Source organism: Panthera pardus, unplaced genomic scaffold (genome assembly GCF_024362965.1).
Source record: "Panthera pardus isolate Hobbes unplaced genomic scaffold, ASM2436296v1 HiC_scaffold_13, whole genome shotgun sequence".
NCBI classification, from domain to species: Eukaryota; Metazoa; Chordata; class Mammalia; order Carnivora; family Felidae; genus Panthera; species Panthera pardus.
In genome coordinates this window covers 7,013,057-7,037,936 of record NW_026526688.1, presented here as the reverse complement: position 1 = coordinate 7,037,936, position 24,880 = coordinate 7,013,057, and the positions used below count along the sequence as shown (strand labels likewise).

Sequence of the window (24,880 nt, the reverse complement as noted above, 5' to 3'; positions counted from 1 at the left end):
TTTTGGTTTTGCTTTTCTATTATTGTACTTTTAAAGTAGCTTTTATACCCAGCGTGGTCCTCGAACTCACGACCCCGAGCTCAAGGCCTACATGCTCTACCGACTGAGCCAGCCAGGTGCCCACTGAATAGCCACTTTGGACGTGGGTGTTTGTAAAACCGTTGCCCACCCCCTGCCTTGTTAGCAGAAGACCCAGACCTTCTCAAAAACTGATGGCCTCTCTTATGCTCGCGTGGGGTAATGGGGAGTCCAGCAACGGGACTGTTTGCAGTGATGTGGGCTAGAGTTCCAGAAACTGAGGAGGAATGGGGGAGCAGCCCGGCTTGCTGCTTCTGCCCCCGAGGGGACACCCAGGTGAGCACTCCAGCTTCAGCCAGTCTGTCTGGTCCGCACCGTGGGCTCTGTGCCGTGGTGACTGGGAGGAAGGGAGTGCCTGGGCCTGGCTCTCCTACCCCCACTGCCTTGGTCAGACCTGTGCTGAGGACGGGGACCCAATGCTGCCTACAGAAGTTGAATTTTTGTCGCTCCCGTAGTCACAAGCTACGGCCGTTGTAAATACGTCTCCTCTCCGTGTCTTCCTCACCCTCATACAAGAGGAGAAGAAAACAGTTATTTCTGTCTACCTAGTTGCTTAGATTCTGGGCTGAAGGTTACTATCTCTCTGTGATCTTTGCTGGCATAAAGTTAATTCTCTGAAGGTACTTCTATTACAAAGGAGAAAAAAATTGGGGCACCTGGGTGGCTGAGTCTGGTAAGCGATAATAAACTTAAAAACAAAAAAAAGAAAAAAGTTGTAACAGATGTTAACTAGACTCACAGTGATCATTTTGTAATATACGCAAACATCAAATCATTATGATGTACACCTGAAACTAATGTACGTCAGCTATACCTCAACTTAAAAGGAAAAGGCATAAAAATAAGAGTGAAAGTCTTACGTCTCCTGCGCTCCTATGAGATCAGAAGGGAGCCTAGAACCAAGAAAATTCCTGGATATGTCACAGCTGCTTTGTAACTTGCACGGAACTGCACCACTGGAGTAGAATCAGATGTGATGAGATTAGGTGAAGTTCCTTCTTTCAAAGCAGGGCCAAAGGAACAGCTCGGTGGCCAGAGACCACAAACACTTTTCACTCGGGGGTCTGAGGTCATCCACGGGGTTCTGCTTCAGGCTGCCGGTCAAAGTGACACGTGCTCCGCATCCCAGGGGACAGGAGGGGTGGACGTGCAAAATTTCCAGAGAAGCTGGTGGACACGTGCCATGGGCCAGCCCGCCCACGCTCTGTGGCCTCAACAAGTCACGTGGCCATGACCTACTTCCGTGGGGCAGGGGTACCACGAAAGTCCATCGCTGCCGCAGGCCGCTGCCCTCCCCTCACTGGCACCCTGTCCCTCCGTCCCAGGGCCCTGACGTCAGGGCTGCGGGCTTTACCACAGCAGGAAGGGTTAGTGCGCATCTAACAAGGCTCTGAACTTACAAATACAGAAACATTATCACATCCCGAAGCCTCAGCGTTTATGACTGCAGACGGAGGGCTGATGTCATGTCTTGACGTACCTTTCTCTAAGTCAAGAGAGAGGTTTGATGCTTCCTTTCAACTACAGACTCGTCAGTGGGGTTCCTTGACCAATGGTTCTGGCTCTTGCGTTGGCCACTTTTGCCTTAGTTTTGATTCTGTATTCCTTCCTTTTGACCCCAGACAGCTGACCAGTTCCTTTTTGTTGTTGTTGTTTTAAATGCTTATTTATTTATTTCTGAGACAGAGATCATGAGCAAGGGAGGGGCAGAGAGAGAGAGGAAATCCCATCCCAAGCAGCCTCCATACTGTCAGCACAGAGCCCAATGCGAGGCTAGAACTCACGAACTGTAAGATCATGACCTGAGCGGAAATCAAGTCAGACACTTAACTGATTGAGCCCCCCCAGGAGCCCCGCTTACCAGTTCCTAATAGCGGTTTTCACGGCCCTTGGAAAGGCAACCAGAGCCACCTGAGAGAAGATCCAGAAAGGGAGGCCCTTGGGTAGGGGCTCAGATAGGGAACCCCAGCTCCCCAGATGGGCCTCCCAGTTCCTTCTCTCCTGTGTCCTTTTCCTCTTCCAACAGAGAGAAGTGTTTGCAGGCCCATCTAGAGCCTGTGGACAGGGTTGCAGTAGGGGCACCCTGGGCAGCAGCCTCCTGGGGGGCCTAAACACCCGTGAAATCCCTCGCTCTGCTTATGCCTCCAGAAGACCAGAGGATAGGTTCACCTCTGAAACTGTGAGCCAGAACAGCAGTTTGCTTGGTTTTTTATGTGACATTCTGCCACGCCAGCCATGACATTTCTACATTCCTTTTGAGCTGTTTCCTGAACACATTCTCAAGCTAAATGCTGATTATACTGAGGCATTTTAAGCATCAAGAAAGGATTTTCCTTGAAACCTCAGTCTGGCTGCTCTCTTTAAAATAGGCTATTACTTTTCTTTCCTCCTGAATTTAATTAAAGTTTTCATACCATTTAGGATGACCAAGTATCCTGGTTCCCCTAGGGCCGGAGGGATTTTATTTAGGGCTAACACCAAATTGTCCCAGGCCAGTGGGGATGGCTGGTCACCCTAATACCTGTCAGCCCTGTTCACTTTTTGTACTTTATTATAACCACAAATTCAGAGAGGAGAGAAAATACTCCCTGGTTAAAAATCTAGGAAATTGTCTAGGTTTCCTGACGTAAGTTTCTATACCCACTAAAACTCTATCCCCTGCCCTCATCAGTCTTGCAAAAATCAATCTAATGCCCCCCCACACTTGCCAATCATGACTGCCACAGTCAATATAATCACTAGCTTCAAGCTATAGCAATGTCAGCTATATCAATGTTAGAGATCCTGCTGTAAGTCAAAGCTATAATCCAGATTTTAAGTTAACATCCCTCAGGGAGGAAATCTCCCATGGAAAAATACCATGGAAAAATCCGTGACTTTGACCACACAGATACATTCATTACGGCAAGACCATAATCACAACTTTGCCCGTCAGGGTTTCCATTATCAACAGGGTCTGAATCTTGGTGGAGCACAATTCTTTCCAGCTGGAGTAAACCATGGACAGGTTTTCAGCCCATTGGGGATTTTTTTGATTTGTTTACAAATTGGCAAGGCTGGGGGTGGTGGTGCAGGGAAAGAGCAAGAGGATGAGGCTGGGAATGGAATACACACTATGGACTTTTGTTCTTAGTGTATTCTTTAAACTGAAACTAAGAAAACACAAAAACCAGCCAACCGAGGTCAGTTAAGGATGTCATTTAGACCTGATACTTTTGGCTTTAAAGGCAACACTTTGTCTTTAACTTTAAAAGATGGAGTGTTTGATAAAAGAACAGAGATTTTTTTTTTTTTTTTCTTGTACCTGAAGCTTAATCAACCACAGATATGAGCTTTGGCTCTCTCTGCCTTGAGGGAAGCCACGTGACGGGGAGACCTTGTGGGAGATTCCATCCGGGTTCTCTCTGGATTCTTTTCCTAGCCCATTCTCTGACTGTTTGTAAACCACTCGATCTCCCTGAGCCTCAGGTTCCTGTTCTGTAAGGGTGCTGTAAGTTGGCCTGGCTCGGTTATAGGATTCTTACTCACACCCACCAAGGCAAGGGTGAAGCGTCTTGCCCAAGTGACCGTAGCCTTCTGTTCTTTTCCATTCCTCATGCTGATGGCCTCTGGAAAGCCACAGTCCGAGAGGCATCCTGTGCAGCCAGGGGTCCACTGTTTCCTGAGACCACGGACGATGGAGGCACCTTCACCCCCTGTTCTGAATATTGACTCATCCCAAAGCAAATGTGTCCTGGATCCTGAAGAAGAGTGAAGCTTGTTTTCTCTAAAAAGTTTCACAGTAATTACTCCAAAGCCATAAAATTGTTTGGGGTCAACTTCCTATGGTCTTCTGACCTTGTTTGACGTGAGAGGCAAAAATCTCATCTGTGGTTGAAGAGTGGAGCAGAGAGACCCTTCTCAGGCCCTGTGGGTTCACAGGGTGACAACATGGCCCTGGTGAAATGACTAGGGCACGAAATGGGAATCCCCCAAAGTGTCAGATCGCTGCGTTCCCTCTCATCACCAGAACTTCTGGGAATCGTGAAGGGAACCAATTCTAGTCGTTGATCGTGCATCTGTTTGCTTTAATCACAGCCATCGTGAAGGGGCACCTGGGTGGCTCCATCGGTTAAGCGTCCGACTTCGGCCCATGATCTCATGGTTCTTGAGTTTTGTGCTGACAGCTCGGAGCCGGGAGCCTGCTTCAGGTCTGTGTCTCCCTCTGTCTGTGCCCCTCCCCGGCTCATGCTCTCTCTCTCTCTCTCTCAAAAATAAATAAGCATTAAAAAAAATTTAAAGTGGACGATAAAATGAAAGTTTTACTTGTATTAGGACCCCACTCACCATTCTCAAATGTCTGAAGAATTTGGAGGTCAATATATATTTTTCCCCAGCAGCCAAGAAGTAATGTGATTAATTTGAGTAATGGAGTTAGGTGGGCAAGGGTCCAGGTTGAATTTTGTCAGGCTACGAAAACTTTCAGGGTTTTGAGTCATTCATTTTAAACACGTCAGCTAAAAGCTCAATGTGGCTTACTTTTGACCTAGTTTTGAAATAAATGGCCAAATGCCTTCGTCTCTCACTTATGACAACACTCACCCGCACCCACGAGTTCCAAGGAGCCGGTCCTGGGTAGGAATGAACAGCTCGCTGACAGGTTAAGGCCCTGAGCGGCTGGGCACCTGGCTGGCGTTCCCGATGGAGACATTCCGCAGGGGCAATTAGAATAGGCCGATATTACGAGCGGAGCACACTTCACACTCATGTTTTAATTGAGCACCTGATGCCATTGTAATGTCGCCTAATTCCCAGCTCTGGGCAGAGCGTAGAGAGAGTACTTGAAGCTGGGATTTCAAGCGGGCCCCCTGAGCCCCCAGCCGCAGGCGCGCTCGCCGTGTGGCGCAGGGCCGCGTGGGCCCGGCAGGTGGCGCTGTTGCCCCTCCATCCCGACGGGGACTCGGCGTCCCGGTGTCGTATCCGGTTCTCCACCTCCTGTCCTATTTCAAGTGTAAGCTTGGGTGGTTGATTTATCAGTTCGTTACTCTCGGTCACACACACAAACACCCCACGGGGACTGTACCCCGAGCTTGTGAACGCTTGGCACAGACAGCGCCTTCTGCATTTTCTCAGCAAGCTGGGGACCTGTCCTGGTTCAAGTCGTGTGCTTAAGGGTTTATTGAGATAGGGACCTGTTCAAATGCGGTTATACATTCCCCTTAAAGGAATATGACAAATCTCCAATTTCGATGGCAAGTGCCCTTAACTTGGAAGTCCGCATTCGTGAGATATCCAGCAAATGTCTTTCTTTTTATTTATTTAAATCCAAGTTATTTAACATACAGTGTAATAATGATTTCAGGAGTAGAATCCAGCTGACTCCTTGCTCACATATAACACCCAGTGCTCGTCCCAACAAGTGCCCTCCTTAGTGTCCATCACCCATTCAGACCTTCCCCCCCCCCCCACCTCCCCTCCAGCAACCCTGTTTGTTCTCTATATTTGAGTCTCTTATGCTTTGCCTTCCTCTCCGTTTTTATCTTATTTTATTTTTCCTTCCCCTGTGTTCATCTGTTTTCCTTAAACTCCACATAGGAGTGAATCCTATGTTACTTCTCTTTCTCTGACTTCTTTCCCTTAGCATATAATACACTCTAGTTCCATCCACGTTGTTGCAAATGGCAGGATTTCATCCTTTTTGATCGTCGAGTAGCATCCCGTCGTATGTATGCACCACATCTTCTTCATCCATTCGTCTGTCGATGGATATTTGGGCTCTTTCCATACTTTGGTTATTGTCGATAGTGCTGCTATAAACACTGGGGTGCATGTGCCCCCTGAATCAGCACACCTGTATCCTTTGGATAAATACCTAGAAGTGCAATTTCCCGCAAGTGCTTTATTCATGGAGCTAAGCATGATGGTCCTTGAGACTGGACTGTATACATAATAGCTAGTTCGCACTTCAGATGACAGGCCCACATGGGCTGCTTTTTATCATGGGGACCTATGGGTCAGGATCCCATCGCAATTGCCATTCAGGGGGAAAAAATTATTTTCTGTGTCTCTTTAGGGACAGTGGATCCTGGATGTGCCAACAGTTCTGTGCTGGGTCTGGCTCCGACACTCAGGACAAATTCCATGGATCTAGGGAGTGCTTTTCATTTCTATGAGATGAAAATTATGCTCTCCTTAGACAACGGACTAATACTCAGCACTGAAGGGAAATGACCTATCAAGCCGTGACCAGACAAGGAGGAACCTTAAGCGCAAATCACTAAGTGAAAGCAGCCAATCTGAAAAGGCTATGTACTGAATGATTCCAACTATATGACCTTCTAGAAAAGGCGAAAGAACGGAGACAGTAAGAGCAGTGGTTGCCAGGGGCTGGGTGGGGAAGCGTTAGAAGGCAGAGCACAGAGAACTGGTAGGGCAGTGGAACTATTCTGAATGATACCGTCTGGTGCATGCATGTCCTTCTACAGTTGTCGAGCCCCACGGAATGCACACCACCAAGAGTGAGCCCTGGCATGAACTATGGACTCTGGGTGATGATGGTGGATCCGTGCAGGTTCATCAGCCATAACCGGTGCAGGGGTGAGGGAGCACTCTGTACTGTCCCCTCAATGTTACTGTGAATCTAAAACTGCTCTAACAAGCAGCCTATTTTTTTTTAAAAGCCTGTTAATTATGCTCTCTTCTCAGTGATGGACCAAAACTTAATTCTTATCAAAAGATTTAATCAAGCACCTCTACGCACCAGGGGCTGGAAACATAAGGTCTGACTCTTGGATATTGGAATCCGGTGGGAGGAAGGGGCAGAGGCTTGCTCTGAAGATCAGATGTGGCCCCTCCATGGGAAGTTCAGCACACTTTGTAACTCGTTCCTGGTGCTTTGCCAGTGGGAGCTTGGAACCTGTGGATTGTTTGAGGAGAATCCTGGATGAGTAGGGTGCAATCTTGAAAGGTCCTCAAGACCTACACCACCCTCCCTGGGGGGAAGGGGGCAAATCCCTCAAAGTCTAGTCTGGTTGTTAGTATATCGGCATTCAGTCGGTCTCCCTGGGTTTGAATCCCTGCTCCCTTCCTCGTGAGGTCCGTGACATCAGCAGCTTCCCCTTTCTGTGCAAAGCATCCCTCTCTCTAAAACAAGGGTGCCAGTAACAGCCTACATATTAGGACTGTGTGTAGAATCAAGTAGGATAAGACCCAGAGAGCTTTCAGCCAAGTATTTGGCCCAGATTAAAAACACAGCATTTAGCGTACATTATTTTTCCGGGTGAAGAGAAGTGAGTAAGCCATGAACTCATTATCTTCGTGACTATGTGTAGTTACACATCTTTTCTCTGACATATTTGAAGTCCCTCAAAACTTGCAATACCCACTTGGCAACTTTTGTGTGCCCCGTGCAGGGACCAGGACCACACCAAGCCTCCATTCTGTGTCTTGTGGGGGCTCACTGTCAACCATCTGGCAGGCGTGTTCAGAGTTTCCTAAGACAAATGTGAAAATCCTACGGGGTCTTTGTGGACCAAAGGTAAAGTCAAGGAGCAGATCTCATAGAACTTTCTCCTGGAAAAAAAAAAAAAAAAAAGGTTACAGTGCTGTGGGTTTTTTTTCTTTTTTTCTGGTTCAGAGAGTTCCTGACATGGTTCTTCTTGTTTTTCTTCATACTTTGGGAGCAGCAGAAATGACACACAGCCCCTCCACAATCACGGGGCGCTATCCACTGGACCGTGATATATTTACTGAGAAATTTTTAATAAATAAACCACAGCCGTGAACCCATGTGCCCTTATAAACTAGCCGTTTCTCATGGGGAGAGTTCAGGAGTTTTTATGGAGCAATACCACATTCTCATGAGAATTTTATTAGAAATCAGAGACTTGAAATCCATCAAGCAGGAAATTTATGAGGTTACATGGGAACCATCCTTGCATTGTGTCATTCTGGGTTAATTTACTTCTTCATATTATGTTGATTTACTTTGTAAATTTCAGCCATGAACGTTGTTCTGAATTCCTCAGCAAATTCAAGCCAGCTAATTGATTTCTTGAACTTTTCACTTTCCATTTTTGTCCTTAAAACAAGATGGATAATTATTGACCGTCTACATAAGAAAACCCCCAAATCTGTGGGAAATGCATACTTCTGGTCAGAAACGTGTCCAAGCAGGTCTTTTCAAATGCCAAGGAATAAACAGAGCTTAGTGGAAAACATTTTTATAGCCACATGCAATTCTTTACGTCTCTAACTTTTCCGCTCAATAGTTTCTTCAAATAACTTTTTTTTAAATTGTGTTTTGCAAAGTACCCAGTTAAAATTGCACTTACCAAAAAAAAATAATAATAATAATAAATAATTAATTAATTAAAGTAAAACAACTTGTTTATCATCATGTAACCCACGTTGGAAAATAGCCCAAACCCAGAATAGATGTTTGTGCCGGTGAAGTGGAGAGGAAGTGTTCTAAACAAGTGTTTCGTCTGGGCCCTGTTCCAGTATTTCATTAATTGTCGTGTTAATGGTGTGAGGAAGGAGGCCAGGCCAGCACTGACCTTGAGCGGAGTCGCGAAAATGACTGAGTGGCATAGAGACCAGTCTTCCGTTAACCAGCTGACCCCTTTGCTGACATTTGAGCCTGACTCCTGGGTGACATCCCAAAACTAGCTAATTCCTCTTAATCTCTAAATTTAATTCTTAAATCGTAACTGTGTTTTCCCAGCAGACACTTGCTTGGGGACTTAAAGTTTACTGAGCTGTCTCCATGGCATGGTTGTTTTGTTTTAACCTTTTCTACCTATCCATTACCCAAAAGCTCCTAGGCACCCATTTTAGAAAAAATATCCATAAGAAAACAATGCAAGAAACCACTCTGCTTGCTTGGCTTCATGTTTCTTCGTGTCAGAGAATACCAGCTGGTCTGTCCCAGCTCAGGCCTTCTTTGGACTAATGGAACGTCGCCGTGCTTCCGAAAAGCAATTAATCATTGTTGACAGCTAATCTTTCCTGAGCGTTGCCCGTGTGAGAGGCTCTGAGCTACATTGTATGTATTAGCACATTTACCGCTGGAAACTCTCTCAAAGTAGGTCCTATTCATCTCCCATTTCCCAGATGAAGAGCTTGAGGCTCAGGTTGGTGAAGCAGTCTCTCCGTGATCCCACAGAGGTATGGCTCTTACTTACCCCACTGGGCCCACTGTAGCAGACAGGACAGACGTGCTCTGCCTGCGGGAAGCGCTCATCCTCATTTCAGAAATAAGGAACTCGGGAACGAGGCCCATACTCCGTTCTGGTGGTGGCTGTCGTGTGTCTGTCATTGCGTGGGGGAAAAGATGCCCTGATGGCCAATGAGCACAGGACAAGACCCTCCACATCGTCTGTCATCAGGGAAATGCCAATCAAAACAAGGACACCCCACTGCACACCTGTGAGAACGGCCAGAATCTGGAAGCACTGAGAACACCAAATGCTGGGGGCGACGTGGAGAAACACGAACTCTCGCTCACTGCCGGTGGGGATGCAAACTGTGCAGCCCCTTTGGAAGACAGTTTGGCAATTTCTTACACATTAAACATGCTCTTACCATGTGACCCGGCAATGGGTATTTACCCAAAGGACTTAAAAACTTAGGGGCGCCTGGGTGGCTCGGTCGGTTAAGCAGCCGACTTCGGCTCAGGTCATGATCTCACGGTCCGTGGGTTCGAGCCCCGCGTCGGGCTCTGTGCTGACAGCTCAGAGCCTGGAACCTGCATTAGATTCTGTGTCTCCCTCTCTCTCTGTCCCTCCCCTGTTCATGCTCTGTCGTTCTCGGTCTCAAAAATAAATAAACGTTAAAAAAATTAAAAAAAAAAAAAACTTATGTCCACGCATACCTCTGCACATGGAGGTGGACAGGAGCCTTATAACTGCCAAAACTTGGATGCAATCAAGATACCCCTTAGTAGGTGATGGATAAATAAATAGGTCCATCCAGACAACGAAAGAGCATTAAGTGCTGAAAAGAAACGAGCTCCCAAAGCATGAGAACACGGAGGAAACTTAAAGACGTGTTACTAAGTGAAAGAAGCCAATGTGAAAAGGCTACACACTGTATCATTCCAACTATCTGACATTCTAGAAAAGGCAAAACTATGGAGACAGTAAGAAGATTTGCAGCTGGGGGAAGGGAGGCATAGACGAGCACAGAGGGCTTTTTAGGGCAGTGAAAAGACTCTGTGTGATATCACAATGGTGTATACGTGTCGTTAGGCACTTGTGCAAACCCACAGAATGCACAACACCAAGAATGAATGCTGATATGGACTACGGATTCTGGGTGATAATGACGCGCCAATCAATGGAAGTTCATAGATCACAACAACTGTACCACTGTGGTTCAGGATGTGGATATTGGGGGGAGGCCGAGTGAGGGGGACAGGGGCTAAGTGGGAAATCTCTCCACCTTCCATTCAATTTTGCTATGATTGAATGGAATCAAGCAATGTCTCATTGCTCTAAAAAAAATGAACTCCATTAAAAAAAATAAAACAAGGAAACAAAAATGTCCTGATGGCTCAGGAGCAGGGCACTTTGAAGCAGGGTTGCACCATACGAAGAAACATAAAAACAAATCAAAATGACAATGATATGGAGGTCATGTCCAACGGGGTAATAAAGAGAGCGGGTAATACAATGGAGAACAGCAGGGAGACTTCCTGGTGGAGGAGGCCCCGAGGGGCAGGAGGGTGTGTCGGACTCAGGGCCAAGCACGGAGGCAAAGGGAGTGCCTGGACCAGAGCCTCTCACTCCGCCTGTGGTCCTTGCCTTAAGGGTTTTGCCTCTAGATTCTTCTCCCTTCCCTCCTCTGGCCTCATTTTATGACAATTGTTAACAAATTGGTTTGCTCCACCTCCGGGAAAGCCGTGTTTGGCGAAGGACCAAGGAAAACACCCACCGAATAGAAACCGGTGTCTCACTGAGGGCGCCCAGGAAAGTGCCACGGGTGACCATTTGTCTTCAGCAAGCGCCCACAGAAGCAGACTCCCCGGGCCCTCCCAGGGGTCGGAGGCCCCGGGGACATTGTGATGCAGGTGGCCCGCAGAGGCGGGCCGCAAGAAGGACTAACAGGTCTCGGCTGGGCCTGCTTCCCTTTCGCCTCGTTTGGGACCCGGGACGTTTTCAGCGTCACACAGGCACACCGAGGGAAGTCTTCCAGCCCCGGGAGAAACGTCAGCCCCGGGAGGAGCTCCAGGGGGCACACCCCCCAGATTAGAGGCAGTCCAGGGCGGGCGCTGCAGGGGGGCCAGGGGGCAGCGTGGTGTATCCCCGGGGCCCTGACTGCTGCCCCAGCCTCCTCCACATCCTCACCCCCAGCCGGGCAGACCGCTGCTCCGGCCGAGACCTGGATGCTCGCGTTACACCTCAGACCCAGACAGGCTCCCCACGGGTACCCTCACTGCAGACGGCCCCCCACGGGCCCCGTTACCACGTGCACTGGGAAGGTGACCCCATTTCCACGGACTCCTGCTTTCAACCAACTGTCCTGTTGGGGACTGCCCTGGTGAGGGCTGCGGGCGCATTCTTTCTGCCTAGAGAGAGTTCTGGAACATTTGAAAAGGCTCTGGCTCAACAAGCGGCAAAAGGTTACAGGGGTTGAGCACCGGTCTTGCAGTGTCTTCAGCAACAGGTGCTGACTCAGCATAGGTTGGCTGGTTTCTCCCACACAGCAATGACCCCACCCGTCTCTGCCCTTTCCATCCAGAAGGCTGAGCTGAAGGCAGGACATGGGTCAAAGCCACTGCACGGACCAATTCGGATCACACAGAAAGCAGCTTCCTCACTGAGCGGGGGCAGAAACACTGGCCAGAGGCCAGCGGTGATGACACGCTCCCGACTGAAAATTAAGCGAACTTCTTAAATGCGTTTCTGCTCCGCGAGGGACCCCTGTTGCGCACTCAGAGGAGCGGGGTTTCGGAAGCATCCACAGGGGAACCCGGGCGGGCGGCTCAGTCGGTTAGGCATCCGACTCTTGATTTTGGCTCAGGTCATGATCTCAAGGTCTGTGAGACGAGCCCGCATGGGGCTCTGCACTGACAGCACCCGCTTCTAATCCCCAGGGCTTAGAACCATGCCTGGAATACCCTAGGTGCTCAATACATGTTTCCTAAACAGATTGACTTTTTTAGTGCCTTCGACTCTGCAGTGAAATGGTGATGAGACCTAGGCTATTCCTCTTTTTCATGATGAACCCAAAATGAGGGAGGCCTCCAGACCCTGGGGAGAAAGCCCCTGACACTGACTGCAGGTCCCCGTGGCTTGAGGGAGTGTGCACCTGCTGCCGAGGGCACCGGGCCCCTCCCTCCTCATCCGGCCATCACAGCCCGCTGACACTGACTGGGAAGTGCCGGACAGGGAATGGCAACTGTGAACCTTATCCTGGAGCCCTGGGAACCATCCTCTAGGCTCCTGGAGAAAAGCAGCAGAGCAGGCAACCAACTTCACTATAAATTCACCCTCTTGATTCCAAGTGAGGATCTTTGTGCTTTCTTGAAAATGCTGGACTCCCCGCCCCTCAGTCCCTGTGACGCTGGCCACGCCATTTACCCCAACACCTTCCTCTGGAGGGAACACAGAACGTCCGTGTGAGGAACCCCCTTGAGTCCCAGGTCTTCCCACTATAAAGGGTTTGAATTGTCCCTCCTCCTTACAAAAACCCATCGCCCCCTCTGGTGCTTCACTCCTTCCTGCTTCCTCCTGCCCTTCCTCCACAAGTGACCCTGCTTCCCTCTCTCTAGATGCCTCCTCCCCTAAGGTCCCAAGCGCATCTGAGTGTTCTCCACTAAGAAGGACTGCCCTACACCCTTCTCTCGCCCCACTCCCTCCTCGACTCCCCCCTTCTCCACCCCCATGCCTCACCCCCTGCGGCTCAACCCCAGCCTCTGCATCCATTGCCAGCGCTCTCCCAGACTGTGGCAGCCGCCACCGGCACGCAGGCTGTGTCTGATCTAGACGAGATCTCAGCTCTCCTTGCTAGGCTGAAGGGTGAGTACAGGTGACACTCTCCTCCCAGAGTCACAGGAGTGAAGGCGGGCTCGGGATCAGAGCCCTGAACTACTTTCCCATTCAGAGCTCCCCTCTCCCACGCCCCTCCCCACCCCAGGACCACCTAACAATGCGCTCTCTCCCTCACCCACAGCTCAGCTGGTCCCCCTCCTTCCGCTCCCACTTGGGCTGATTTTCTGCACCGGCCCCAGGGCTGCCCTGCGAGCTGGGACACTTCTTCACTCCCCACAAGCCGCTCTGGGTCAGTGCCTCCCGCCCCTACACTTCATCCCTGGACGTGACGCCCTGGCCCCTTCTCTTCCACAATGCAATGAAGGGCACAGGCTCCCTGCTTCCACTCTGGGGGCTTGCTTTTGAAATGCAGAGTCCTTCCTGCAGGAATCGTGAAAGCAGTGCACACAGACCTCCCCGGTGTGTCTCCAACAGCGCGGAAAAGGGCTGAGGCAAAAGACATTTTGAAGTAACTTAGTATCCAATCATTGGTTTGTTCATATTCATAGCGTTCTTTAAACAGCATACAGTTTTCCTTCGGGAGGGCCGGTCAGTACGCCTATCAATTCCATCGTTCTGGCTCCCTTCTAAAGTTAAAGAGGCCCTATAGGTTTGTCCCGTAGAAAAGGTAACAGATGCACTAGAATCCAGTTGACAGTTAGGGTCAAGATTCCTCCAGAAGCAGGGCGCCTGGGCGGCTCGGTCGGTTAAGCGTCAGACTCTTGACTTCAGCTCAGGTCACGATCTTGCAATTTGTGAGTTCAAGCCCTGCACTGGGCTCTGCACTAGCAGTGTGGAACCTGCTTGGGATTCTCCCTCCCTCCCTCTCTTTTTCCCCCACCCCTCTAAAATAAATAAATAAACTTTTAAAAAGGTAAAAAAAAAAAAAAAGATTCTTCCAGAAGCAATTACTCTGGTCCTTACCACCTTTTCATTCATTCACTCATTCACTCTTCATTTTTCCTTTAGTTATTTAACCAATTCTCCTTCAGTGAGGTTGATTCCTGTCTGGATGCAGCACAGACACCCACGCAGACACCTTGGATAGCCTCTGTCTGGAGAGCTAGTCAGAGAAGTCGTTTCTTCCTTTCCTTTCCCACCCATCTCTGGGTCAGTCCTTAGGCAGTAAAAGGAAACGCCAGTTCTAGGACATGTTTACAGCATCCTAATAAAAGAAACCACAACACTTTGTGCCACACCGTATAATGAGGCTCTTTGCAATACTGTCTCTGGGACATGTAGCAATTTTCAAGATACTCTCTTTATGCTTTTCCCATCCCACAGAAAGATGCTATTTTTATTTGAAAATTGATGTAATGTCTACTACAAAGGTGGGGAGGAAAATAAAATACATCATTGATCGGGAGGCCTCCATGTGGGGGTGGGGAGGAGCAGACAAATGCAAACCAAAGTTCTTAGCTCTCGACTCAAGCCATCCTGCTGATGGCTGTGGCCAGGTTACCGACCTGGGGCCTCAGTCTCCTCATCCATCGAGTGGGTCTAACCTAACAGCTGCTGTGCAGGGACATCATGCAAGTAAAGTGCCTACCGTGGTGTTTGGCATTTTAGACTCATAATAAATGCCAGTGACAAAAACAAAACAACGCAAAGGACAAAAGAAAGAAACTCGGTTGAACTACTGTGGCAGTGAACCTCGTGCTGGACATCAGCTTCTCCCCTTCCACGGCCCCCTGCCCCCACAGCATGGCGGGCTCCAGTTCCAGCCACCACCAGCCCTCATGGCCCCCCTCATACAGGTCAAGAAAGGGCTCCCCGATCTGGGTTGGGTTGGACTCCCTCTTTCCCAGATGCCTGCTGCGAAATACCACTCACACAGCCGTGCCCGGTGACCCTCCCACCACAGCCCCGCTTTGTCACACACAAGACCGGTGTCCATGCCTCCTCAGTGCCCTTGATGGATCTGGATACTCAGTTCTCCCATCAACCGGTCTCACTCTGGGCAGGTGGAGCCCCATTTTCCTCCACGCCCCAGTTTAAAAGCCCCTGTGGGGCCCGGAACCTCAGCCAGACATCCACACACATGCACCTTGGACTCCTTCTCACAAAATCCAAGGCAGACATGCCCCTGGCAGAGGCGTGGGCTTCCGCTGGAACAGGCTGGCTGGGAGGGAGCACCTCAGGAAGAACGGTATCAGCTGGGAGCCCTGGAGGAGAGGCTGTCGCGGAGCTCGCCCAAAGCAGGTGGCGGGAGCGGCCAGGAAGCAATTACTCTGAGCTCCACGGACGCAGGAGGCATCTCAAGTAAGTGTTACTGCAGGTGTGGACCCTTTCCTCGCGCCTTTCCAACAGCCCCTCAATGTGCATCCTGCCCTGTGGCCACCAAAGCTCTTAGGTGTAGCGCTGTGTGGCCGCTCTTTTCGCAGTGTCTTGGGAGTTCTTGTCAATTCATCTTGGCCCGGAAAATGGAAAGCTGGAGCAGTGGAACCCCATCACATGGCCCCTGGTGGGGCATGGGGCTGGTGTACAAGGAAAAACTTCGCATGGCCAAGATGGGGGTGGTTCTTGGCTTGAACTCAAGGGGAGCGTTCATGAATCTCCCTGGGGGACGGGAAGAGGAGACTAGAGCAATCAGAACTTCTGAGTTATGGGGTCTTTTGGGAGGCGGTGGGGGTGTGGCAGAGGGCTACCTTATACAGGCTATAGGGACTAGAGCCACCTAGAATCAGGTCGTGGCTGTCTGTGACATTAAATCATAATCGTAGCTATAGTTTACTGACCCAAGCACTGTGCTAAGCACATACATGCCTCGTCTCAATTTACTTCAGTTTGTCATAGTGTCCTCATTTTCTAGATAATGAAACTGCTGTTTAGGGAAAACAAGGGTCCTAAGCTGGTAGTTGTCAGAGTCACAAACAGAACCTACCTCCGTCTGACCATTTGCCCCTCTTTCCTCACCAACCCCACGCACCTCCTCATGGCCCCCTGTCACCCCATTTTCCCCAGACACACGCACGGCCCTCTGCAAAGCCTCATCACCCACTGATGATGCATACATTCACTTCCCTGCACAAGGTCCCAGATGGCCTGCACCTCCTCTTGGCTTTACTTATCATGCCGTACTGATTCTTTAAAACACTCTGAGGGATCCTGCCAGCCCCGGCTGAAGCCGCCTGGTGCCCACAAATGGACCAGCTCACCTGCAAGCATTGGCTTCCGATGATGCTGCTTACACTGGGAAAGAGCGTTAGACCCAGCCTGTCACAAGGCTATGCTTCAAACAAAGGCTGTATTAGATGTGTAAATATTTGGGCAATTGGAAAGTTGAGATTTTAGACAAAGATTCGGTTATCTGCATCCCCCAAAAATGCGTATATACAAAATGGTTTTAATGCAATCTATTCTCCTTATGATAGTTATTAGGGCTTTGTACAAATGTTCTGGTTCTCCTCTCCTTTCGGTCACATGGAACTATGTCCCTTTTGACGTAAAGCATGGCCATGTACGTGCTCTGCCCCGTGAAATGCGAAAGCATCTGATGTGTGTCACTTCTAGGTGGGAGTTTCAAGTTGCCGTGTCTCCATCTACTTTCCCTTTCCTGGTGCAGCGATCATGGGAACACGTGTTCCAATGGGGCCCCCATAAGTCTAGACCTCTCAGGAATTTCCAAAAGCAGGGACACCTGCCAGTCCGGCCAGACAGGCAGACTGAGCAAGAAAAAACTTTTAGTCCTAAGTTCTGAGAGTTTTTGTCTTTCGTTGTTTGTCTGTTACCATAATAACCTAGTGCACCTAATACCATCCTATCAGTGCTTTTCATAAAAGAAGGAGCCAGGAAGTGGGATGGCAGAGAGGAGGAGGAAAGAGGGGGGACAGGAGGTAGAGAGGGCACCTTGAGAGGAGGAGGGCACTCCTGACATCACACGTCATGTTCTCTGTTGTAAATGATTCAGTAAAACATAAGAGCTACTTGGGGTATTAAAACAAAGGATCCAGGGGCACCTGGGTGGCTCAGTCGTTTAAGTGTCCAACTCTTGATTTCTGCTCAGTTCATGATCTCAGCGTTCGTGAGTTCAATCCCTACGTTGGGCTCTGTGCTAACAACATGGAGCCTACTTGGGATTCCCTCTCTCCCTCTCTCTGCTCCTCCCCAGCTCCCACACACCCTCTCTCTCAAAATAAATAAATAAACTTTAAAAACATAAAAAGTAAAATAATATTAAAGATCCATTTCATTTGGTCCGTAATGACACCTCAATGTAGCACTGGGCAGCAGAGCTTTTCACAGGTTATTTCTTGATCAAATTTATGTCAGTTAAGAAACTTAAGCTGTACAGATTTTCAATTCTGGATGATGAAAAACTTCCGGAGAGGGCTATCAAGCCATGGGAAGACCTCAGGGAATCTTAAATGCATATCACCAAGGGAAAGAAGTCAATCTGGGAAGACTACATACTGAATGATTCCAACTATATAACATTCTGGAAAAAGCAAAACTATGGACAGAGTGAGAAGGTCAGAGGTTTCCAGGGGTGGAAGGAGGAATGAATAGGTGCAACACAGGGGAGATTTAGACCAGTAAAAACACCCTGTATGATATTATAATGATGGATACATATCATTATGCCCTTGTCCAAACCCATAAAGTGTGCAACGGCCAGAGTGAACTCTAACGTAAACTGTGGACTCGCCGTGATTGGGACATGTCACTGTAGGTCCATCAGTTGTAGCCAGTGCCCCACTCTGGTGGGGGGTGATGGTAATGGGGGAGGCAGTGCACGTGGCAGGGCAGAGGGTACATGGGAATTTAGTGCCCTCCGCTCAATTTTGCTGTGAACCTAAAACTACTCTAAAACATAATGTCTATTTAAAAGGGGAAAACAAGTTCTATTTAAAAGGGGAAAATAGTGATGTTGACACAGAATGTATTTAATGCCGCGGAACTACATGGTTAGACGTGGTCTAAAGGGAACTCATGCAACTCAATAGCAAAGAAAAAATCTGATTTAAACATGGGCAGGGGCACCTGGGCAGCTCAGTCGGTTAAGCGCCTGACTCTTGATTTTGGCTCAGGTCATGATCTCACAGTGTGTAAGACCAAGCCCCATGTCAGGCTCATGCTGTCAGCACAGAGACTGCTTGTGATTCTCTCTCTCCCTCTCTCTCTCTCTGCCCCTCCTGTGTGTGCACTGTCTCTCTTTCAAAATAAATCAACTTTAAAAAGTTAAATAAAAATGGGCAGAGATCTGAATAGACATTTTTTCCAAAGAAGACATATAGATGGCCAACAAGCACGTGAAAAGACGCTCAACAGCCCTCATCATCAGGGAAATGCAAATCCAAACCATATGAACTACCACCCCACAGCAGTCAGAATGGCTAGGATCAAAAAGATAAGAAATCGCAAGTATTGGTGAGGATATGGAGAAAAGAGAACCCGTGTGCCCTGCTGGTGGGAATGCAAACTGGTGTAGCCACCCTGGAACACAGTCTGGAGGTTCCTCAAAACATTAAAAATAGAACTACCCTATGATTCAGTAATCCACTTCTGGGTATTTATCCAAATATTAATCAGCCATACAACAAAAGAGATCCTGCCGTTTGCAACACAAGGATATAATGCTAAATACATAAATACAAATGATCAGCCAAGAGAACTGTATCCTACACTCTACACACATAATACATGGTTAAGATTTAAAGAAAGGCGCACACCTAAGTATTCATTGACATCACCTGTCTCTGCATCAAACCTCCATCTGGTTTCCCAGTGTCGTGTTTATTACGCATCTCAGTGGGGACGGAGGGGAGCCATTTGAATGTACTGACAGCACGTTCAGAGGACACAACACAACAAGAAAACGGATCTGGGCCGCCTTCAGGGCACATTTGAGGAGTATGACCAAGACCTCGAGGAGGATAGTCACCATACAATGCAGTTTCCTGCAGCCAAGCGCAAGTTGCATTGACTCAGGACCTTGACTTTGCCAAGAGGGACAAAGCAGAGTGTGACAGGGGAGCTGGAGATGCCTGGGAGGCAGCCACGCAGTGATCAATGGTGCATCTCTGCTGGGTGGTGGGGAGGAGAGCGAGGAAAGGCACTCCAGGGAAGGACTGCAGGTCCCCAGGTCCCCAGTGTCAAGAGATGGCAGGAATGGGGGCACTGGAGCAAGCAAGCCCCAGAGCAAGAACGTGACGGCTGAAATGTGCAGTAGTGGGCATTGAGATTCTGGAGGGATGGCTCTGAGGGTGTGGCCGGCATGAATGTCTGAGCTGGAAGGCAGACACCATTGAGAAGAAAGAGGTGAGGGGCCGGGAGTTCTCCTTGAGGAGCACTCACTACAGTGGGTAACAGTGTAGTCATTCATCTGTGGACTCCGACTCCTATACTCGTGTATAACTAGACTGTTAGCCCCTCCAGGGCGGAGAAAGGCTGTCTGACTGGTAGTAAACTAGGTCGGCTTCTGAGATGTAGGAGGAGTTGGCTAAGTTGTCGACTGAGCTCAGTTAAACAAAAAGCCAGATGGCGGGCAGGCACTGGCTTCGCATGGTTGTTCCAGAGCGAACTACCCATGCGTGGTGCTTCTCCCATTGCAGAGCCATAAGAATAGTTATTTCATGCTGGGGGTGAGTTAAGACATCGGGAGGAAGGGTGCCTTTAGAAATCTGTCTGCTGGACAAGATGGCTCCCAGCTGGCTGGGCCACACCACTCTTCTCCCTGGCTTTCCGCGGCCTGGTCAGGGGCAGGTGAACAGACAGAAACACAGAGGGGAGTGTGTGTCATGGAGGGAGAGAGCAGGGAAGCGCAGATCCCTGTGGGGTGTAAGTGTGAGCTGGTGTGAGAGAGGGAGCTCGTGTGAGTGCGCATGGATGTGTTCAGGTGTGAGTGCGTGTGTTTGAGCGTTAGTTGTGTGCTGGGGCATGTGTGTTCAAGCGTGAACACGTGTGTTCGGGTGTGAACACGTGTTTGAGTTGTTAGGATTGTGAGCGTGCTCAGTTGTAAGCGCGTGTGTTTGAGTGCGAGTGTGTTCGGGTGCGAGCGCACGCGTTTGCCTGTGTTGGTTGTGTGTTGGGGGTGTGAATGTGTTTGGGTGTGAGCGTGTGTTTGCTGGTTGTGTCGGTATGAGTGTGTTCGGGGGTGCGAGCGCGCGCGTGTGAGTGTGTGTTGTGGTGTGAACGTGCGCCACAGGGACAGGTCAAAGGGCAGCGGTGGTGAGGGAGGAGGGACTGATGGAGGAAGAAAGGCAGGGCCAGCCCAAGTGCGGAATGTCACTAGAGCGGACGGACAAGAGGGAAGGGAATGCCCTCACGGCCCACAAACATCCAAGAGGCATCAACAGCAGGAAAGGAACTGACTTTGCCAGCAGGTGGAGAGGGAGGCGCGAGTAGGGGGTGTGATTAAGGAAGAGGAAACGCAGTGGCCTGTCGGGAAGACTTCCCGGTGGCATCACACTGTGGACTCGGGGTACCGCGGCTGGTCTAGAGCTGCCCTCCTGGGGCCCCGCGAGGTGGGAAGGGCCAGAGCCCCGGGGGGGTGGGGGGACATGGTGGGCACGGCCCAGATGCCAGAGGGGGGGCAACGCCAGGCAGGTGCTCAGGGCGGTGGTCACCTGCCAGTGTGCGGACAGAGGGTGACCCCGGGGTCCCCACCTGCACCCTGAACCTGGAAGGGGAGTCCCCGTGGCCCGCCCTGCTCACCTCCCGCCTGCCAGCAAGCACCGGGTGGGTGGCTCTTGACCTCTTGAAAAAAAACAGGGTCATTTCCTGAAACAAAACCAGGTGAACTGAGCCAAGTCAGCCGGTAATTCCTACCCCTTGCAGCTGGCCTCAGTGCCAGTGTGGAAAACTACTAGGCTGCAGAAAACTTTCCCGTAGTGAAGCTTTCAGATTTGATATATAAAACTGGACAGGGGATGCCGGAGAGGCTGGTCACCCCATGCACCTGCACCCAGCTGCCATCTCCCGGACAGAGAACTCTGCTTACGACGGCCATGGTGATCCTGCCTGTGTTTTTTGTCCTTTTTCGGTCCCATGAGCCAAAGTAAGTTTTAGGGGAAAAGGCATGATTTATAAATGGCAACTCTAGAGTAGTAACCACACATGACGATGAATGACAAGGAGGAAGTGCCCTAGGGCACGCGGGCGTGGGGAAGAGTGAGGTCTTAGGACAGATAAAGACAGCCAAGAGGTAGAAACCACCCAAGGCGGTGCGGGGAATGTGGTGCGGCCATACCCCATACCAGGGAATATCAATGTGTCTCCAAACAAGGAATGGGATCCTGACACCGCCAACAGCACAGATAAGTCCTGGGGACGTTATGCGAGGTGAACCGAGCCAGTCACTTAAGGGTAAAAGCCGCGTGACCTGACTGCACTCACGTGAGGCCCCTAGAGGAGCCAAACTGATAGAGACAGAAAATAGAGCGGAGGCTTCCAGGGCCTGGGGAGTTAGGATTTCACTGGGACAGAGTTTCAGTCTGGGAAGATGAGAAAGTTCTGGAGGCTGGATGGCTGACTAACAATGGGAATGCGTTTAATGCCACTGAACTGTACCCTTACAAATGGTTAGGATGGTAAATTTGTGTATTTTTTACCATAATTTTGACAAGTCAATAAGGAAAAAAAGAGAGGTAGGCTGTTGTTAGCAGTCTTTTGGGGAGGCCAACATTCCCAGAGCATTTACGACGGGGAGCAGGCCAGTGCCAGGCTCAACGCAGGGTCCACCGCCCAGGTTCAACACGCCCCACTCCCTGGATGGCCTCCTCCAGGGGTGTGCAGACCATATGGTCCTCGGCTCGAAACCCCCCAACCCAGGTAACAGAGCAAAGAGGAGGGCACTGGAAGCTTTATTATTATTAACTATATATTATATATTATTTATAATTTATTAGTAGTAGTCTTTTTTATTAGTAGTATTATTAGTATCACCAAGGGGCACCTGGGTGGCTCAGTTAGCTAAGGGTCTGACTTCAGCTCAGGTCATGATCTCACAGTTCATGAATTTGGGCCCCACATCAGGCTCTGTGCCGACAGCTCAGAGCCTGGAGCCTGCTTCGCATTCTGTGTCTCCCTCTCTCTCTGCCCCTCCCCTGCTCACACTCTGTCTCTCTCTCTGTCCAAAATAAATAAACATTAAAAAAAAAAAAAAGAGTATCAGCAAGATGTTGACTGGCAGTTATTATAATAAAAGCCACCGCCACTGAGGGCCTACTCTGTGTCAGGTGCTTTATACACATGTTTAGTATTCAAAGCAAGCCAGTGAAGTAGGTATTCTTAGCTCCCATATTAGGTTATAGGCTGAACCGTTTCCCTGAAATACATATGTCAAAGTCCAACTTCTAGTCCCTCAGAATGTGACCTGATTTGGCGATAGAGCCTTCACAGAGGTGATCAAGTTAAAATGAGGTCATTGGAGCAGGCCCTGATTGATACGACCGGTTAAACTGCTTCCTAGGACTGCTGTACCAAAATACCACGGCAGAGGCTGGGGGCTTAAACAACGAAAATGTATTCCTCGCAGTTCTGGAAGCTGCAAGTGCAAGATCAAGGTTCTGGCTGATTCGGTTTCTAGTAAGGCTGTCTTCCTGGCTTGCAGAGAGCTGCCTTCTTGCTGTGTGCTCACACGGCCTTTCTCTGCGTGGGTGTGTGCGTGCATGTGTGTTTGTGTGTGGAGAGGCAGAGAGAAAGAGAAAGTGTGCTCTCTCATGTCCCTTCTTACAAGGACACCACTCCTACTTGTTTTCTGAGACCAGGGAGCACAGCCAGACACTTGCAGAAGTGGTGCAGAGATTCCCCACAATCTGGAATACAGCCTAAGTCAAGTGCACCTGCTTCTCAGGGTTCACCCTCATGTTATAGGAATCCACAAAGAGGATTCGATGGGGTTGTTTGCTCCCATTCGACATGGCGGACCCGTATCAGGTGGAAACTCACACCAAGCCCAATGGGACTCAATTGGTCTTCTTCTAGGTTTGTGCCATGGTGTGGTTGTCACTGGCCTCGTCCCTTAGTCCCTTACCCCTGGTGTCCCTGGTATCCCTGTGGGTCTTCTATTACTCCCAACACACACAGTACAATCCACAACAGCTCTGTAGGGGGAAACCTATTGCCATCACCATTCTTAAAAAGCAACAGGCATGTAAGGTTTTTTGAGACTTTTCCAGAAGTCTTTAGGAAACAGACTAATTCCTCCTGTACCCACACTGATGTATTTGCCGGATCTCTCCTTCAGATAAGTGGGAGCATTTGACATATATTCACCAACATACTGAAAATTTTTTCTCACAGTTTCCACAAACCTTTTGCAATCCTAACCTTACCAACATACCAGCCCTTCCCCTACTACATACTCATACATACATGAGTGAATATGTAAATACTATTCACTTAGTATTTACACATCCAGCGTTGTATAACAAACCTTCATATTCCGGGGTTTTATTCCTCACACGCTAACCCTGTTAGCTTCTATTGCCTCATTTTACAGATGAATACCCAGAAACTGGAAAGGAAGAATATCTCAAGACCATACAGTTGGTAAATACCCTTGAGGGCAGCATGGTGTCCGTGCAAAGGCTAATTCCTACTCATCCTCTGAGCAGGGGCCCTGGTACGGACGAGGAACACCCACACTACCAGTGCATTCCAACTTGAGTCGAATGGCTGTGGTCGGGGAAAATTCTAGTCATGTCAGACGGACTTCCACGTTTAAAACAGGGTCAGTGCTCCTGGTGGTCAGACTCTAGGGAAATGGACTAGGAAATGCTTCTGACATCATGAGACGCAAACTACTCCGGGACTCTGATCTCTCCCAGTAGATGGAGTTTTTCCATGTGGAAAGAAAGCAGTCACCTCAGATTGGTCAGTGGCCAGTGGGAACCATCCCCAGAGCACGGTAGACGTCACACATGGAAAATCGGCCTGCATCGTTTTGTCCAGTCGCGGGAAGGGCATCCTTGAATAACTCCGCGGGCCAGAGGTATGGAGCAATGGGCTTCTACCCGGTCCCAAGGGGGGGCCTTGCAATTTAATGACAACCCACAATTGTAAATTTCCTTTAGTTCATTTGCTTGTTTACGTTTAGGAAGAATTTTTTTTAATGGAAAACCCAGCCAAAAAGGAAAATACAACTTGGGGTTTTTTTGTTTGGTTTTAGCCTAAAGACGATGGTTTTCCATTCATAGGAAAACATACCAGCTTAACATTTGCACTGATTTCTTTGGACTTCTTTCAACGAGTTATACTGTTTTCAGGTAGCAAATATTTATCAAGCACTTGTTACACGTGTCAGACATAATGCAGTGTTTCACCTGATCCCTCCAACAACCCAGCAGGGAGGGAACTGTTTACCTCTTCCCCATGCTGCTGATGAGGCCAGCAAAACTTGGAGACACTCTTGCCCAGAGCCGGAGGTCCACGCTTACGTCACCACAGGACACGGGAGCGAAACTCCACACCTCATAACTTTCCTGTCTATGCCAGCTTCATTCAACCTGGAAATAAGCACATTTTAATAGCAACCCTAAGAATTATGATCTGTTGCAGATTATATGTGGGCCCCTAACCCTGTTTTAGTTATAGTCCATAATGCTTTTCTTCCCAAGACCTTCTTCAGACCTCACCGTGTGCTTTCTGGGGCATGATTCTCCACTGTTCTGTGAAAACAAAGGCACGACTGCAAGGGGGATGGCTGAGGCTTGTCTCCTCCGAGTCCCCTGCCTCTGAAAACCCCATCCATCACAGGACTCAAAGGCCAGGCTCTCTGTGATTCTCCTCTTTGCAGCTGTCTGAAACTGTCCCTTTGCTTTGTATTTCCAGCGAATATCTTACCC

At 49.3% G+C, this 24,880-nt stretch overlaps 1 long non-coding RNA gene across 2 annotated transcripts; it reads right to left on the bottom strand.

Annotated features, from left to right (window-relative positions):
* Positions 1-6,780: 6,780 nt before the first annotated feature.
* Positions 6,781-24,536, bottom strand: LOC109260753 (uncharacterized). 2 transcript variants are annotated; one of them, XR_008421524.1, is made up of 3 exons: positions 24,399-24,536; positions 9,485-9,594; positions 6,781-6,973 (listed from the first exon to the last, which is right to left on the bottom strand). It is a non-coding gene; the product is annotated as an uncharacterized LOC109260753 (long non-coding RNA). The 2 variants fall into 2 exon arrangements; XR_002077144.2 differs by lacking the exon at positions 24,399-24,536 and adding an exon at positions 11,524-11,751.
* Positions 24,537-24,880: the final 344 nt, after the last annotated feature.